The sequence below is a fragment of the Desmodus rotundus genome, chromosome 3 (genome assembly GCF_022682495.2).
Source record: "Desmodus rotundus isolate HL8 chromosome 3, HLdesRot8A.1, whole genome shotgun sequence".
In the NCBI taxonomy this organism is placed as follows: domain Eukaryota; kingdom Metazoa; phylum Chordata; class Mammalia; order Chiroptera; family Phyllostomidae; genus Desmodus; species Desmodus rotundus.
Window position 1 is genome coordinate 186,452,962 of NC_071389.1, and position 18,090 is coordinate 186,471,051.

Here is an 18,090-nt window from a genome sequence, read left to right on the forward strand (position 1 = left end):
CACATTTATTCATTCAACTGTTTATTCAATATGTATTGGGGGCTTACTGTGGGCCAGAAACGGCTAGACAGTGAGGAGTCAATGATTAGCAGAGCCCACAGTCCCTGGCCTCATGAGCTTCCAGTTCAGTGGGGAGAAAGACATTACTCAAATAATCACACAAATAAATTTGCCTACTAGCATAATTGCTATTAAGAAAAGAAAAGGTTGCTTTGAGAGTCTATGAGGAGGACTTTCAATTTGGTCAGGAAAGCTTTCCCCAAAGAAGCGCTGACTGGACTGAGAACTGGAGGAGTAAGAGGAGTTAAGTAGGCCGTGGTCGTGGGGGGCAATTGCATTCCAGCAGAGGGAACAGCATGAGCAGCAGCCCTGAGATGGGAGGCTGGTGATGAGGGGAGAGACTGAAAGAGAACTGTGGGTGTGAAACAGAGGGAGGGCAGGTGGGCCGAATGAAGTTTAGCTGGAGAAGTTGATAGAATCGGACCTCCTGGATTCTTGACAGCCATGATAAGGATTTTATATTCATTTGAAGAACATTGGGAAGCTGTCACTGGGTCTCTGAAACTTAGGGATGCTTTTATTTGCTGGGTTGAACCTCACTTTGATTCCTGGTAATTGTGATGAAATAAAAATGTCAGGACACCAAGACATGGAGACCAAGCATAAAGTGACACATGCCTTTTATTCCCAATAATTGCAACCCAAAACAACAGCCACACTAACTCCTCCATGGCCTGCCCTTTAGCAGCTCTCACTCAATGATCCAACCAGGTCTGAGCCTCAGACTTTGTGTTTCTCTGTTGGGGTTTAGGAGAACAGATGATAGAGCTATTTTTTCCTCAGCTTGGAGTTGGACTCCTGAAGAGACCACCTGTTTCAGAAAAGGAAGTAAGACCTGACATTATAAGTTAGACCAATGAGTCTCAACTCTGGAGAAGAAGCAAATAGGAAAGACACGATCAGATTTGTCTTTTGAAAAGATAACTATAGATACAATGTGAAGAAAAGGGATTAGAGGAGGTTATGAGAGGATGCAGGGAGATGAGAATTCTACTGCTATCTTCTAGGTAAGAGGTGATCTTAAATTTGAAAACAATTAGATACATTTAATAGGTAGGTAGGAGTTTAAACTGAGAGGACTTGGAGATGGATTGTATAAAGAAAATAGGGAGAGGGAGATGTCAAAAATAACTCCTAGAATTTTAGGTTGTATAACTGGATGGATAGTTACACCCTTCTTCAAGATAAAGAGCATGAAGTGAACAAGATTTGAGGAAAAAAACTTAGGAGTCCCTAGTTTGACTTGTGGAATTTGAGATACCTCAAACGTATCTGAGAAGATGGAAGCAGTGGGGGTTAAGGGCTGGGACTAGAGATATACATTCTCCAAGATGCTCGATGGATGATTTCAATCTGGAAGCTCAAGTACATTGGTTTGTAAAGTGCTCTGGAATTTTTTTTTTGAGGCTTTCCTTATTTTCTTTGTTTCTTGTTTCTACAACTCTTGTTATTCAGGTGTTATCTTTTCTCTCTTATTTTCATCTCCTTCTCTTTTTGCAATATTTTTAGAAGATTTTTCTCAAGTTTGTCATCCAACACTTTTACTGAGTATCAGAAAAAAAGAAATAAATACAGGCTTGACGTGACAGGAAGACATTTAAAAATGATCAGATAAACCTGTCTTGTGATTGACACTGCTGTGGACTTGACTGTGTCCCCACCAAAATATATGCATCAAAACCTAAATCCCACCTTGGTACTATTAGGAGGTAAGACCTTTGGGAAGCGATTAGGTCACAAGGATGGGGCCCTGATAAATGAGATTAGTGACCTCAGAGCTCTGACTGGCATGGCTCACTTGGTTGAGCAACCTCCCACAAAAGGAAAGATCATCGGCTTGATTCCTGGTCAGGGCATGTGCTGGGGTTTGTGGGCCTGGTTCCTCGTTGGGGTGCATGGGAGAGGCAACTGATCGATGTTCCTCTCATATATTGATGTTTCTGTCCCTCTCTTCTTCCCACCATTCCTTTATCTCTAAAAATAAGTAAATAAAATCTTAAAAAATATAAGAGACCCCAGAGAGGTCCCTTCTTCCTTCTACTATGTGAAATATTTTTTCATGTAATTGAAAAATCCATTATTTATTCATTCAATGATATTCATCGAGCATTTACTATTTGCTAGGCCCTGTTTTAAGCCCTTGGAATACATTAGTGAACAAAACAGTCCAAGATTTATGACCTAGTTAGAGCTGAAACTCTAATAGGCAGAAATAGATGACAAACAATAACCATGCTTAAAAGATAAGTGCTACGGCCCTGGCCACATGGCTCAGTTGGTTGGAGGGTTGTTCTATGCACTGAAAGGTTGACAGTTTGATTCACAGTCAGCACATACCTAGGTTGTGGGTTTGATCCCTGGTTGGGGCATGTACAGGAGCCAAACAATTGGTATTTCTCTCTCTCTCTCTCTCTTCTCTCTTCTCTGTCTCTCTCCCAAATCAATGGAAACATGTCCTCAGGTAAGCATAAAAAAAAAAAGGAGTGCTCTTAAAAGGTTAGTTCTGTGGAACATGAGAAAAGCAGTGTGTGGTAAAGGGGGGTTGAGAGTGCTGGGTGGGAGTCAGGATGAACTATTAAAAAGGGTGATCAGGAAAAGACCTTATTGAGTAAGGACATTTGAGAAAAGACTTGAAGGAAATGAAGGCCGCTCTCTAGGTTAGGCACAAATAGATATAAGATCTCACATGATATTAAGACTTACCTTTCTCTGAGCCCTGTGATGGCTCCATTCTCAGGCAGATTCTCTCCACGTGGGGGCTTAGATGTTCCTAGTAACTCCAGGATTATGTTTTACCAGTTTTTCTAGTACAAAGAGAAAGAAAGCCTCATACAACTCAATAGCAAAAAAAACAGAAATAAACCTACTAAAAATGGACAAAGGACCTGGACAGACATTTCTCAAGAAAAAATATGCAAATGATCAACAGGTGCATGAAAAGGAGCCCAACATCACTGATCACCAGGATAATGAAAATCAAAACCAAAAGGAGACATCACCTTACACCGGTTAGAATGGCTGTTATCAAAAAGACAAGAGATAGATAATAATTGTTGGTGAGGATGTGAAGAAAGGGGAACACTTCTGTACTGTTGGTGGAAATGTAAATTGGAACAGCCATTACAGAAAAAACAGTGTGGAGTTTCCTCAAAACAATAAAAATGGAATTACCTTATGATACAGCAATCCCATTTCTGAGTGTTTATCCAAAGGAAACAAAATCAGTATCTTGAAGACACATCTGCACCTCCATGTTCATTGAAGCATTATTCACAATAACCAAGATATGGAGACAATCCAAATGTCCGTTGATAGAAGAATGAATAAAGAAATATGATATATAGGCATAGATATAGATACATACACATGTAATATGATAAATATGTTATGTATCTTCATATGTCTATATCTATGCATCTACACACACACACACACTCACACATGATGTGATGTTATTCAGCCTTAAAAAGAAGGAAATCCTGTCATTTGCAGCAGCATGGATGCACCTGGAAGACTTATGCTAAGTGAAATAAGCCAGGCAGACAAAGACAAATATTGCCTCTTGCTTATATGTGGTACCTAAAACAGTCAAACTCACAGAAGCAGAAAGTAGAAAGGTGGTTGCTGAGGCCTGGGTGAGGGGAAGACAGGGAGCTGTTGATTAAAGGATACCAACTTTCAGCTATGCAAGATGAGTAAGCTCTGGAGATCTGTTACAATACTGTGAACAATATAGTAGACGAGACCGTATTGTACACTTGAAATTTGCTAAAAGAGTAGATTGTAAGTGCTCTTACCACAAAAAAAGTAAAAAAAGATAATCGTAACTATATGAGGTGATGAATATATTAATTAGCTTAATTGTGGTGATTATTTCAAAATGTATCGCATGTATGAAAACCTCAGGTTGTACACCTTAAATATATAAAATTTTTATCTGTCAATTATACCACAAGAAAGCCGGGCGTGGGGGGAAGAGAAAAAGGGCCATTATCCCAATAATTCCAACAAAAGTCACAGGTTTAGGCCTCACTGGCTGGCTTGGACCATGTGACAATCTTTGATCCAATGCCCGCGTTTGATTGGCCAGTTTTGGATTATATTCTTACCTCTGAAGTTGAGGTGGGGGGAGCAGGTAGACAATCAGAGGGACTGAGAGTGAGGGTGAGTTGTTCCTCAAAGAATAAGTGGGGTGCCAGAAGAAAGAGGAATAAGTTCTGAGCAAGCACAACAAAACAAAAAGCCCAAGGGTGTCCGTTACAGGGTCGGAGGGAGAAGGCAGCAGCATTATCCCAGCTGCCCCAGGTGCTCCTTCACCATCGGACCCCAGGTGAGTAGGTTACTACTCCCAGGTTACATTTCCTTCAGCTTCGTTCAAGCGAAGCTACTTATAATGCATTTAACTTGCAAGTTTTCCAGGGTGCTGGCTCCCAGAAGATTTTATTTGCTGATAACCTTCAGGTTGCAAGATCAGCAAGAAGAATTTGGCCCTGTTTCAGGAGAGTACATGTAAATCTACTGCACATATACAAACACACCAGACCCATACACAGTATCCCATGAGTTAATGTGTAGATAAGGTGAATAAGTGGGATGCTTTGATTAACCGACAGTTACACCTTCATGCAATGTTACCATCCAGCATAGATATTTTCTTGGAATTTAGGAATCTTCTTATAAACTGTTTAAAACATTAAAAAAAAAAGCAGGAAGAATGACCACTCTTATTTCCCAGATATTATGTAGTTACCAAGTAGGTAATTAAGTTCAGGTGATTTAAAGTGGCCTTGCCATTTGTTTTTACTTCATTTACTTTTGTATCTGCAGACTCTGCAGACAGAGTGCACCGATTGTTGATGCCTCTCCAACTGCCCCTCTTGATCTCTTTTGATAATTTAAAATGGGAATTTGAAGATCCTACAATTACCACTGCGTATCTTTCATTAAATTTTCTCTTAATTATTCTGTCAACTTGATTTATATCCCACTGGAAGGGCAAAAGAGATACTACTTCTATCTAAAAGTTAATGACTTTAAAGCAGCCCAGGTTGACCAAACTCAGAAAATGAGTTTGAAGAAAGTGATTTCATGGCTTCGAAGTAAAAGTTGCAGATATTGCTTCGATGTGAGACTCCAAAAGCGTCAGTATTAGGTGGTGCTCTGGTCTACATTGTTTGAAAGGCTTGAGTTGACATTTGACACGTGCACAGATTCACCTGTACTCTGGCACAAAAACAGGATCTCTACCAAGAGCATCAATAGCGCCAAGTGAAAAGTCTAATCGACTTACTTGAGTATGATTTCCCGAAGTGGACCTATACTTCCAGCTGACATTTTTTCCTACGTAACAATTTTTTTTACATTTATTGATTTTAGAGAGAGAAGGGAGAGAGAGGGAAACATCGATTTGTTGTTCCACTTATTTATGCATTCATTCATTGATTCTTGTATGTGCCCCGACCAGGATTGAACCCACAACCTTGGTGTATCGGGATGACACTCTAAGAAACTGAGCTACTCGGCTAGGGCCCAGCTGGCTTAAGATGTACATGCCCCTACTTTAAACACATGGTGATTTCCTCCTTTTCTTTAAACTTCCATCCCCTAAGCTCTCAGTATTTTTATTTCATTAAAAAATTTTTTTTCTTTTATTTATTTATTTATTTTTAGAGAGAAGGGAATGGAGGGAGAAAGACAATGAGAAAAACACCGATGTGTGAGAGGTGCATCACTCTGATGCCTCCCACACATCCCCAACTGGGGACCTGGCCCACAACCCAGGCATGTGCCCTGACTGGTAATCAGACCAGTGACTTTTAGCTTGTAGGCCAGCACTCAACCCACTGAGCTATACCAGCCAGGACTAGAAAATATTTTTAAGTAACCTTTGTAAAATCCTGAAAATGTCACTAGAATAACCAGGGTCGTCCCTTCTCCAGGTAGAGTGACCTTACATAACACTCTGTACCTCAGTTTCCTCGTCTGTGAAAGGAGAGTAACAATAGTACGTACCTTAGAGGTAGACAGCATCTGTTATCCACCACTGCATCATTATACCAAGAGGACAAATAAAGCAAAGGTGGGGTGACTGTTATTGGGGTAATTGGCGTGGTTGATGTGGCAAAGCAGTCTCACAGAGGCAGGCCCTATTCAGCTTTTTATTTAAAGAGTGTAGTCCATGTTATTCCTAGGGCTGATCCATTTGCATAGCAACCCCTGCTTCTCACCCCTCACCCAGGGTGTGTTCTATGCATGGCTGAGAGCACACCAGCTAATTCTCTTTGAGCCAGAGTCCTGCCCCACCCCCACCCGATTGCCATTTGAAGATGGTTTGTGGGCACAGGGCTCATTTCTGGAATGCTGGAAGAGCTAAATATTTGCCCAGTGGGCGCCGCACCAAAGGCGGCCCCAGCCTTTTAGCTTTGATGGCTGCTTCAGCGTAGGATTTTGCAGATCTATCTTGCTGCACACTGAACCATAGAGAGAGACTTCTCAGCTTTAGGAACACAAGCCAATTCATAAATTGCCTTTACCTAAATCAAATCAATTTTCCAAGACCGCACCAGGTTCTTAATTTCAAGTGTAATCCTTTCATGTCACTCCTGTAAGTGAACTATGACCACAGAAAGGTCAAGGGCTTTAGATAAAATTCAGATTAATTTTGAAGTAAGGGATTATCCCAACCAAATTTGAAGAGGTCCATCCCTTTTAGCAGCTGGTGTTATATTTTCATATGATATAAAAGTATTCTGTCAAAATGCCAATCCTACAGATCTGGGGGCAGGACATAAGGTAGATTTAACCAATCAGGAGATATTTTTCGGGCCGGCTCAAAGTAACTCACAGATACCTGACAACTGCAGCTGTCTGGGCCCCTGGCGTTGGCAATGGTCTATGACTCACAGGGATGTTTATGCCAGAGAATGCTGCCGCTGCAACACTACCCCAGACATGCCCCAGGAGAAAGTAATTTGGAGCAATGAGTGTGAGAGGAAGATCTCTGGGCGGAATTAGCCAAACCCAGCCCCATTTCTGAGTGCAAATAGAGGTATATGGAGAAGCAGAGAATGGGTGCGTTTTGGGCTCAGCCAGGCCCAGCCACAGTTCTCAGCTCTGTGTACTTTATATTTGGTCAGTTGTTTATTCATTCATTCACTTACTCAACTATCTTTGTTGAGGATTTACTATGTGCCAGGCACGGTGCTAGGTGTTGGAGTATACAATACGCAGGACTGGCTACATAATTTGTGGGGTCAGTACAAACAGAAAATGCAGGGCCCCTTGTTCAAAAATTATTAACAATTTTAAGATGGTGACAGCAGCGCATTAAACCAAGCATGGGGGCCCTTAGACTGTGCCCCACGAAGCCAGCCTCCTGCTAAGCCTTAGGATACAGGAGAATTTGTGCTCATGAAGCTGAGTTTCTGGGGGGAAATTGCTAAATCACACCAATTAATTTAAAATCTTGACTCTATCAGGACTGTTGAAGCACAGGAGCATGACGCTGAGTGTCTATGTGAGGGGTGCCAGCTCAGGGCACCTCAATAAAATACCAGAGGTTGGGTGGCTTACACAACAGAGATTTGTTTCCTCACAGTTCTGGAGACTGGAAAGCCAAGACCAGGCGCCAGCTTCTCCGGTTCTGGCGAGAGCTCTCTTCTTGCCTTACAGAAAACCTGTGCTGTGTCCTCACCTGGCAGAAAGGTCTCTTCCCTCCTAAGGACGCTAATGCCGTGATAGGGTCCCCACTCTCATGACCTCATCAAAACCTCATGACCTCATAAATATCTCCCAAAGGCACCTCCCCAAATACTATCACTTTGGAGGTTAGGGCTTCAAGATATGAATTTGGGGGGTCACAAACATTCAGTCCTTAACGAATCTCCTTAATTAGTCAAGGAGACCAGGAAAGGCTTTGCCAAAGAAGTAATATTTAGGATGAGATTTAAATGATGAATAGGTGTTCAGTAGGAAAAAATATCGATGATCTTTAGAAGACTCCACCGTTCCAAAGCCCTGTGTACAGAAATGAGCCTGAAAAGAAAAGAAAATGTCAACATAGGTGAAAAACCATGAGAGGCAGACATCGTGAGAACCAAGGGAGGGGAATGTTTCAGGAAGCACAGAAAATCCACCATGGTGACTCTGGCAAGTGGATACACTCTCAAAGGTTCAGTGGGATTTCCAGAATGCGCCATATTTTATTCCTTCCTGGTAATTAATTTTCTCTGCCCGAAAGCAGGTGCATCTTTTCCCAAACAGGAAATTCAGTCCTCAATCCTGGTGCGTATTTCAGAGAGGAAAGTTGAAGTAGAGAAGTCAAGTTGAAGAGACTCTTCTCCTAGGAGTGAGATAACGATCTAGGGACACACATATGAGTACACACCGTACGAAGACACCAGGTGCTGCCCCCAACTCCAGTCCCATGTCCCCACTCTTTCTCATTTGCAGGCCCCACCCTCTGTGTGCCTTCAGTCCCAGGACAGAGTATATTTTCTCTCCCCCCTGACCTTTGTGATGTTCTGCTCTGTCTGGAACACTCCTCCATTTCCACCCTCAGGCATGGCCTTTTCGACTCTTGCTCGTTCTTCATAGTTTAACTAATATTTCCTTAAGGAGACTCCCACACTCGGACTGAAGTCAATACTCTTCTTTCCCTTTTGTGTTATCAAAACTATAATATGTAAATAAATAACAGTTTAAAATATAATTCTTCTTATAGCCCCTGTCCTTCTCTTGATCCCTTTTATCCTACTAATGCATCTATGAGCTAATGAAGGGGCTTCATTTTGCTATTGAGTCCTGGTAGCCAGGTACTGTGTCTGTATTCTTAGTGTTCACCCATCACCTGCCATAGGCCAAGGGAGCCCAATGGTGTTCCCGTGCAGCCCTGACTCAGAGAGGAAAATGGTCATGAGGATTACTTAGGCCTCACTTACAGTAATGTTTGTAAGTACCTTTCAGTTCTAGCACTCTGCTGTCACCATAACAACCCACATATCAAAAGGAGAGAGAGAGAGTGTGTGTGTGAGTGTGTGTGTGTGTGTGTGTAGTCCTGCTCACCCACCGAAGAAGACATGGCATGGCATCAAGGTCAACATTGTGCTCTGAGATCTCCTGTGACTCAGAATTCGCCTATCAGATGGGTTGGATTCCTAACTGGAAGATGGGGATGAGGTGGGGCTGGTGTGGGGAATGTAAGCAGTTGGGATAAATTATTGAAACATGTGTCAGCTTAGAGATGTGCATGTCAGATTCCTAACAAAGAATGGGGAAAGAAGGGGATTCCAAATTTTCTACTCCTCTGAGTTCATTCCAACACCATCTGAATGTTACACTTTCTTATGAATATTGTTGAGTAATAAAGATGTTGGGTTGGTTTCTGCAATCTCCACCTGTTGATGTTCTTTAACAAATTCAGAATCAAAAAATGGAAAATCACAAGACTAAGCTCCCATGGGCAGGAAGCTTGGGCAACTTATTTACCGGAGTATAACCAGTAGTCCACAAAGTGCCCCACTAAAAGCAGACAGACCAGGAGGGAGCACCAATAAAGAGGTGGGGAAGAGAGACAGGTGAAGGGAAGGAGGCCAGTAAAGGCACATCACTGAGACAATTTCACTGGGAAACTCTGAGAGACTGTAGCAAAGGCATCTCAAAACTATCTCCCTTCCCCAGAGGGGAGGAAACTCAGGTATTTATCCTCCAATTCCCATTCACGTGGCCTGCCTAAGAAAAGCCCTTAGGTGATGACTCCTCAGGCATACACTGGAACGGGTAATGCTTGGGGGACATGGGTAGAAACCAACTGGGTCTGCTATGGAAAAAGAGAAAAGCAAAGCAAAGAGAAAAAATGAAGAGGAGAAGAAAGGACCAACTCAGTGTGTATGTGTGATGTGTATAGACTAATGAGATCTATTAATCATTTTTAAAAATATCATAAATAGAGCTCTGAGCAGTGTGGCTCAGTGGATTGGGCATTGTTCTATAAAGCAAAAGGTTGTCAGTCCAATTCCTGATCAGGGCACATGCCTGGGTTGTAGGTTCAGCTGCTGGTCGGGGTGTGTGATTGGAGAGCATGGGAGAGGCAATCCATTGATGTTTCTCTCTCACATTGGGGTTTCTCTCCCTCTCTTTCTCCCTGCTTTCCCCTCTTTCTAAAATCAATCAATCAATAATAGAAACACCTGCAATCAACCCCTCTGTACAACTCTTCTCTCTGTCTGGAGTAAGTACTTCTACATTTATCAATTTATAAATTGTTTCTCATGCATGGCTTTCCAAATAGAACAACACATTGTAAAGTATTTACAAATAAAAATGGATTAGTAGAAGATAAAATTCCCTAAAGGGCTAAGAAACAAAATAAATATACAAAAATATATTTCACCTCATTGGTAATCAGGGAAATGCATATTAAAACAATAAGATAACAATTTTAGGGACATATTAAAAAGATTAACAATATTTAGTGTTGACAAGGATAGGGAGGAATAGGCATCACTATACATTGCTTTTGGAAATTTGTAGCAGTATATATTAAAATTAACAACTCATGCCTTGGCTGGGTGGCTCAGATACTTGGAGTGTTGTCCCTGTACACGAGAAGGTTTTGTGTAGACTCCCAGTCAGGGCACATACCTAAGTTTCAGGTTTGAATCCCAGTCGGGATGCATAAGAGAGGCAGCTCTCTCATTCAGTGCTCCCCTCCTCTCCCCTCTCTCCTCTTTCCCTTCCTCTTTCTAAACATATCCTCCTCTCGTGAGAATTTAAAAGAAAAACACACCCTCAGTGCTAGCAGGACTGCTGAGAGGCAGTTATATTGACAGGTAATTGGGGGCCTTGAAAATCAGCGGAATCATTGTGGAAAGGATCAGAGTGGCCTAAACAGGGGTCTGAAAATGGATAATACTTTGGGAATATATCCTGAAGAAATATCCTTTCATAAAGAAATGGCACAAAATTTTCTCCAGCAGTGCCACAGAGAACTGACATAGCCAAAAATTAGGGAGTAGTTAAGCAAATCATAGTGTACTAAGTAACACTGAAGTAGAATAGTAAAGGCCAAATCAAGTATCTCTTGGGTCTGTGTTTGACTTCTGGCTCTACTTGCTGGTTGTGTGACTTTCATGATCTTACTTAGTGTCTTTGAGCTTTAGTTTCTTCTTCCTGAAATGGGGATAACAATAGCGTCTAACTCACAGATCTGCTCTGAGGGTTAGAGGAATGTGCATATCCTATGGTTACTACTACTGCTTCATAATAACATGAATGAGTGAATCGACGAATGCAGAACTCTGTGAGATACCCACCAAGTGAAAAAATAGAACAGGCCATCTGTGCTTTATATTAATCATGTAACACTTATTTACACAATGATTAACATCAAACGGTTAAAACATTTTGTAAATGCCAATAGTGGGTACTTTAACATGGAATTATTTGTCTCTTTAATTTTGTTGATCTTTACTTTAAAGCTGGTTAATTATACAATAATTTACATATAAAATATTAAAAAACAAATCCAACATTGCTTAAGGGTCTATTCTTTGACAATAAAAATAATGCTTTGTGGTGTGCTTGGGAAAGATGTTTATTAAGCCTCTTCCCACACACCTCTCTCTCTCTCACACACACACACTTCCCCCAGAATATCCCCACCATCCCCAGGCTGCTCATCAAGCTTATGGGTGGAAGTTGCAGTCTTAACCAAAATTCAGCGTCTTCTAGGGTGTCTTGCCAGAAGGCCCAAGGTCCAGACTGGTGGAGGCATGTGGAGCAGTTTCACTGTTTTAAAGGCAAGGACACAGATACTGTGCACGTGTGCAGGAAAACTATACAGCTGGTTATTAATAAAAGAGGAAGTTCAAGTTCCATAGCAGAGCAGATAAAGCCCCTCAGAATCTGGCTCTGCGTCCTTGTCAGTGTTGACTCCTGGCACTAGGCAAGGCCCTACCATGCACCCTACAATTCAGACACCCTAAGGGTCTCTGACTACAGCATGATGTCCATGCCTTCATGTGCTTGCCTGGGCTGTTTTCTCTGTCAAGAAGAATGTCCTTCACATCCTCCAAGATTCCTTTGGAAAATTTCCCTGATCTTTCTCTTCCCTTCTTTTCACAGAAGATGGAATCATTGTCCACTGTACACAGCACTGGGTACATGAGTCCGCCGATTGCCTACCATCCTGTCCTGGAACTACTGGGTTCTATGATGTGACACCGCCAAAGAGGTTATCATCCCCGCCCATTTTTGTTTCTCTTTCTCCCTGCCGTCACTAGTTAATAGTAGGCATCCTATTGGTTGGCAAAATACGTGGTGAAAGAAAACAGAAAGAGAATGGCTTATTCAGTGGCAGCCAAGAACAATTGAATTCAGCAGTCAACTATTACACAACCAACTCTAACACAGAATTAAAGATACACCTAAGTCATGTCCAAACACAGTAATTTATACCAGTAATTTGGTCCCTTCACAAGGGTGTTTAGCAACCTGCAGGGACAAAAAAAGTGTCAGATTCAAATGTAAGAGGAGAACCAAGTTAAGAAGAGAGAAAAGCACCACTTGATACTGATTGCCTTTCTTTCCTTCTTTCTTTTCCTTCCTATTCATTTCATTCATACAACAAATTTTGACCAAGCACTTAGTGTTTGCTTGGCACCATGCTATGGGTATATAAGCATCAATAAAATGTAATTCCTGCAACATTTAGATTTAGAATCTTGGCACTATCACTCAATAATAACATGAGCTTTGAGGAAAACAACCTAACTGACCACAGTTTCCTCTTTTTTAAAAAAAAAGATTTTATTTATTTTTAGAGAGAGGGAAAAGCAAGGAGAGAGGGAAAGATCAATGTGAGAGAAACACATCAATTGGTTGCCTCTCATACGCACCCTGACCAGGAACCAAACCTGCAACCCAGGCATGAGGTCTGACTGGGAATCGAACTGGTGACATTTCACTTTTGCAAGATGACACCCAACCAACTAAGCCACACCAGTCAGGGGCAGTTTCTTCATTTTTCAATTGGCCTAAAGAAGAGTGATAGCCAAACTAGGTATCCCTTGGGTCTGTCCATTAAGTTTCCTTCATTAAGCTAGAATAATAATTTCAATTTAGGGCATTGGGAAGAGGGAGAATTCTCTTTAGCTGGACAGGAAGGAAAGAAAGTTGTGGGCACTCGTACATGACTTTTTTTTTTTTTGGTCCCTTCACAAGGGTGTTTGGCAACCTGCAGGGACAAAAAAAGTTTCAGATTCAAATGTAAGAGAAGAACCAAGTTAAGAAGAGAGAAAAAGCACAAGAAAGGAGTAGCAACGGGCAGGATTGCCAGGGTGGGGAGAGGAAAGGGGTGACCTAACCTTCTGGTTGTAACTTAAAATACCTTTTCTATGCTATTGATATGGTTATTGGATGTGACTAGTGTGGAATTTGCACAGCTAATGGATTCTATCCATGGACATAAAATAATCTGATGTCTTTGGAGATGTTTTGCTTAAATTTTTAAGTGCATGTGTGAAAGTAAATTATTGAAGAAGCAAATCAGGAACAAACACATCACTGGATTGTGCTCAAAACATATGAACAAGGTTATTGCTGAGTGGGGGAGATAAAACGAGACACTGAAGCTGTTAGTTTCCATGTATGGGCTTGGAGCCTGACAAGCTAGGGTCAGGTCTCATCTCCACCACTTACGAGCCATGTAACCTTGGGCAAGATAGTGCAACTTCTGTTCCTGGGATTCTTCATCTGTAAAATGAGGATAATAATGCTACTTACCATATGGGATTGCTCTACTGGATAAATTGTAACCAGTGACATTACATTAGCCCTTTTTTTAAAGATTTTATTTATTTATTTTTAGAGAGGGGACAAGAGGGAGAGAAACATCAATGTGTGGTTGCCTCTCATGTGCTCCCTGACTGGGGACCTGGCCTGAAACCCAGGCATGTGCCTCGTCTGGGAATAGAACCAGCAACCCTTTGGTTTGCAAGCTGGCACTCAATCCACTGAGCCACACCAGCTAGGGTGGTTTTCTTTTTATATTAAATACTTTGATGACATAGAACTTAAGTGCTATAATTAAATCCAAATGGGATGAGGGAAGAAAGCAAAAGGGCTGAGAGAAATTTTTATTTGAGCTGTTGGCTTGGGTAACACAATCATAATACATGACAAACAAAGATAGCACTGCAGCTTTTTGACCAGGAATTCACTGAAACCATTAGCACACTATACATCAGAAATTAAAACCTAACCTCATGAGTAAAGCAGTTTGAGCTTGTATTTATAACTGCCCTGGAAGTCTATAGCTGAGATGAAAGGTCTTTATTTACTAGGGCCCGTGTCAAGTTCAGGCCAATGAAAGAAAGGCACTAATCTAAGAGACGCTCTGGATGGAAGTCTTAACTGGTCATAGAGATGTTTTCCAGAGGAGGTATGGAATAATGTTGAACTTGGAAGGAAGTTATACTGTCCAACTAACCACAGTGTGGCTAGTTTATTTTTTAAAGTGTTTTTTTTTTTCTGTGTTAGTACTTAAAACTCACTCTCCTATATTTGTCATAGGAAAGGCTTGAATTGCTTATCTGCGTGGCAAACTGATTCTTGGGATTGTTGTTTTTCCTTTCCTAAATGCAGCTCCCGCCAGTACTCAGGGCAGTGCTGTGAGCGAGGCTAAAACCAAGTGTAACTAAAGTTACTAAGATTTTCTCCTGGACCTGTACACAGCAGCTACATCAGATACCCACTGTGTTTCATCAGTCCTATCAAATGTTCCCTTCAGCAGGCTAAGACAAACCCTATGGGAAAACAGGACTAAACACGGATTTGGGAATGCTATGGGTTTTGCAGGAGAAAGGCCGACCAAAAGAATAGAAAAGGCCTATTCATTAGCCTTTGATTGGAGTTTCACAGTTGCTTCAAATTCTGGGCACTTAAAACACTCTACTCCCATCTGCAGTGGATAAGTCAAGGAGAGGTTCTTTGTTCAGGGTTCAAGTACTCTTGTGACCGTCCCAAAATAACTCCGAGTGTAATACAGTAGAGCCTCACGTAGCTAAACCCTCAAGCCTTTGACTTGTTGTCATTGTCTCCCTAATCATCTTTCTGCCTTTCTTAGGCAGGCCAAGTGTTCGAATAACATTTTCCAACACTCAGAGTTGCATAAACCCCTTCTTTTTGCCTTTCCAAACCCACTAGAGGTTTCCTTGTCAAAGACAAAAGGACATAAGCTGGACTTAACAAGGACTTCTCTTCTAGATAAGTTTTCCTAGTGGCTGACACTGTTCTTTACTCAGATTTGAATCAGATTAAGTCAATCTTCCCCTTTGATTTTATTTCACCAAAGGATCTTATTTTCTTAATCTGGGAGATTTTACAAAAACTGTGATCATTTCGGCCAACTGTTTATTCATCAAGCCACGTTGTGCCGCTCTTCAGCCTGAATCTATTCCATCAGCCAAGGTACCGTGCTGAGTTGAGCATTAAAGAAATCTGATCGTTTCCTTGGTCTCTGTTTTGGAAGATGCTGGAGTTTTACCCTTGGTGACGGCATGAAAACAATATTTAAACTAGGTTAACAAAGAGATGGGAGGGTACAATTGCAGATGAGTTGTTTAAAACTACCTCAAGGTACAGCACAGGAAATGAAAAAGGGTTTTATGAAAACTGGGCAGTTTCCTGAGTCATAGTAACATCACATGAAAAAGCAGCACGTAAAATATGTGTGTATAGAACAGTGTGACTTTGACACCAGAAAGGTGGAACCACAGCAGTCACGCTGAATATTTGGGCAATGAAATTTTAGGCCATTTATTTTTTCTTTCATATACAATGTGGGATATTTTCTTCTTTATTTGTATAGCTTTCCTATATCTTCTCTATATCTACATGATTTTACAAAATCTTCACTATTTCATGCAAGTGTTCTTTTACAGAATAAATTCCTAGAAATGGAAGTGTATACATAAACCATACAAATTTTAAGGGTATAAACCAATTTTTGTTTTAGAAACATATAAAATTTAGATAATAAAATGTTGGGTTTTCTGTAACATAAAAGACACATTTCATTTTCACCGATAACTGTATTGATTTGGATATTTTGAATATGTTGGCTGTCTCCCGCTACTGGCTTCCGGTGGGTAGAGACCAGGGGTGCTGCTAAACATCTCCCAATGCATAAGACAGCCCCACAGCAAAGAATTATTTGGCCGAAATGTCAATAGTACTAAGAGACTTCGCAAATCACTTTTGACACGTTCAATCAGTCACAGCACCTTCTACATATACAGCAAAAATCTTTTTTTGAATTTCATTTGCGTTTTTACCTTTCATGAGTTAATAAAACATAATATACCAAAAAATGTTTCTTATTTTCTTCTACCCTCATTATTAAAATGGCTACACAAAAAATCACTAGTTTTGGTTTCTTTTTATAAAGATTTTATTTATTTATTTTTAGAGAGAGGGGGTGGGAGAGAGAAAGAGGGAGGGAGACATCAATGTGTGAGAGAAACATTGATTGGCTGCCTCTCATAAGCCCCCAACCAGGGACCTGGACTGCATTCCGGGCATGTGCCCTGATGGGAATCGAACCAGTAACTCTTTGGTTTACAGAGGACGCTCAGCCCACTGAGCCACACCAGTCAGAGCTTGATGGTTTTTTTTAATGCACTCTGATATGACAGCTGTCACCATACAATCTAACAAAATCATTTTGAATGAAGTTAAAGACAGCGAAGCACTACTAGAGCCATCCCATGGAAAAAACTAAACAAACTTTTTGGCCGAACCAATATTACAAAGCTAAAACTTTTAAATTTTTAAATTTTCTTTTAAAAATCACTTGGGTTGGTTTTCTTTTATCATAGTTACAAATGGTCCATGCTATAAAAAATATTTTAATGAATAAGCCTCCATACTATTATTATTATTATTTACAAAACAGGATCATATTATAATACTGTTCTGCAACATGCTTTTCCCCCCTGATATATCACGACCATATTGCGCCATGTCAATATGGATAAGCCTACTTTCCTTTTGTTGGCAATGAGCGTCTTTGTATGTGCCATTTCATTGTGTAGCCAGTACATACACTAAAACATACCTATAATCAGACTCCCCTTACTGGCCACTTGGCTCATTTTCTTAGTAATTGCCAACAGTGCCACAGTAAACATCTTTTCACGTAACCTCTACTATCTTGTGCACGAATTTTTTTTCAGGGGAGAGCGTGAACGCAGTCCCCTTCTACCACAAGTTATGGAGTTGAGTTCCCCTCATTTGGGGAACTCTCAGGTGCCAGCATGTCTGGAGTGCAGCGGATAAGCCTCGCCCTGGGAAAACCACCTTCGTGATCATGGCATCTCCCCCGCCAGGGAACTTATAGCTGTGCATGGACTTTTGTAGAGTCAGTTTTTAGGAATGAAAATTTGAGTTTCCCACTCAGTCTGTGTAATGGGTTAGATGACATTTCTAACTTACCATGACCACAGGATGCAGATTTGTGTAGCTTCCAACCACCTCCTGCAGTCCGCACTGTCTGAAAAAACACCAAGTTTAATTGGAAAATGGCAAATTATGGCTTCTTTTCAGAGTCTTCACCAGTAGATGGCACCTCGTCTTCCTTTGTATTGACTACAAGGCCCCCAACCCCAATGCATTCCCAGCGTGTCACTGAGCCTCACTAACAAAGCGATGATCACATCGTGTACAAATGCTCCTGTCTCATTGCGCTTATCCCGTGTTTGTATTGTTCTGGTTCCAGGACGCTGAGACTTTAAGCCAGAGGCTCTAACTTGAGCAGGAAGAGTTTATTTTGGGATGAGGAATCTTCCCCCATAGGAGGGCCTCTCAACCCGTGTCTCTATTTCTATGTCTTTAGAAACTGGGAAATTCTGGAAGGGAAGACTTTTTCTAAATCTGTAGAATCGACTCTTTTCTCTGAAAAAGTACCAGACTCATGTGTTGGTTGGATTTACTCCCTTTATAGTGGGAAACGCAGCTGCAGGAACACTGAGG

The 18,090-nt window shown here is 41.2% G+C and overlaps 1 non-coding gene across 1 annotated transcript; it reads right to left on the bottom strand.

Annotated features, from left to right (window-relative positions):
- Window positions 1-17,291: 17,291 nt before the first annotated feature.
- On the bottom strand, window positions 17,292-17,455 carry LOC112322121 (U1 spliceosomal RNA). Its single transcript, XR_002976611.2, has one exon. It is a non-coding gene; the product is annotated as a U1 spliceosomal RNA (small nuclear RNA).
- Window positions 17,456-18,090: the final 635 nt, after the last annotated feature.